The sequence below is a fragment of the Triticum dicoccoides genome, chromosome 6A (genome assembly GCF_002162155.2).
Source record: "Triticum dicoccoides isolate Atlit2015 ecotype Zavitan chromosome 6A, WEW_v2.0, whole genome shotgun sequence".
Lineage (NCBI taxonomy): Eukaryota > Viridiplantae > Streptophyta > Magnoliopsida > Poales > Poaceae > Triticum > Triticum dicoccoides.
In genome coordinates, this window is record NC_041390.1 from 329,958,710 (window position 1) to 329,959,776 (window position 1,067).

Consider the following 1,067-nt stretch of genomic DNA (forward strand, 5'->3'; position numbering starts at 1 on the left):
GCCCCCGACGCCGCCGTCCGGCCACCGCCTCGCCTCCTCTCCGCCGCCCGGCCTCTTCCTCCCGCTCCGGCCGCCGCACCAGCCATCGACGCCGGCAAGCTTGGATCCAGCCTCGGGCTGCGTGCCACCGGAACCCTAGATCTCGGGGTTGTTTTTCCCTCTAAGTCCCTAAATTTTCAGTTCAAGTGCCCCTGTTCATAGCCTCGTAACTTTGCATCCGTAGCTCCGATTCATGCATATAACATATCAAAATGTTCATCTCAGAGAGTACATCATTTTATCCCATTGCATCATTTTCATTTGAGTTCATCTTGATGCCCGAAAGGCTGTTATAAGAGGGCTACTTGAGATAATTGTCAGATCTGCTACTCCATTTAGCTTTTTTGTCATTTTTGCCATGATTAATGTGTGCATGATATGCCCATGAGTTCTACATATGTTTTTTAAGGGTTTTGTCATCTTTCCAAAGGTGCAACCCATGTATTTTTGTGATGTGTGTGGTGTCTAGTGCAAGATTGCAAAGTGGTGCACTTGCTAATTCTGTTTTCAGGGACTTAGCAATTCCACTAAGTCCTTGAGCTGTTTATCTCATGTTGCCATATGTTCATGTTGTTTTCCTAGTTATCCGTGCCTCTTTTGAGGATTATCAGTAAGGATGTTTTGTTAATCTTGTAGTGCTCTATCCATCCATGTCTTTGTTTGCAATTATGGAGCACCCTAGCTTGAGTCAATCGAGCTCTACTTTTGCTACTTTGTGAATCTTGGCAGATTGTCAACTTGTTTGCAATTTTGCCGATGTTGTTGTAGTTGATCCATGCATGCTATGCTATTGTTCTTTCCATGTCTAGCTTGAATTTTGTGTGTTCTTGATAGATGTATGCTTATCTTGTCATGACTTGCACCGTAATGAGTGCATCGAGCTCGGAAACATGCCTACTTGAGTTATGTTTCAGCATGTGTCAGTTTTTACCAAGTCTGAAAACTGATTATGTTTTTGCTATGTTGACACGCTTGCAATTGTATTTTCTGGTCCTTTTTGGCTCAAGGTCACTAAGGGACTTTTGTTA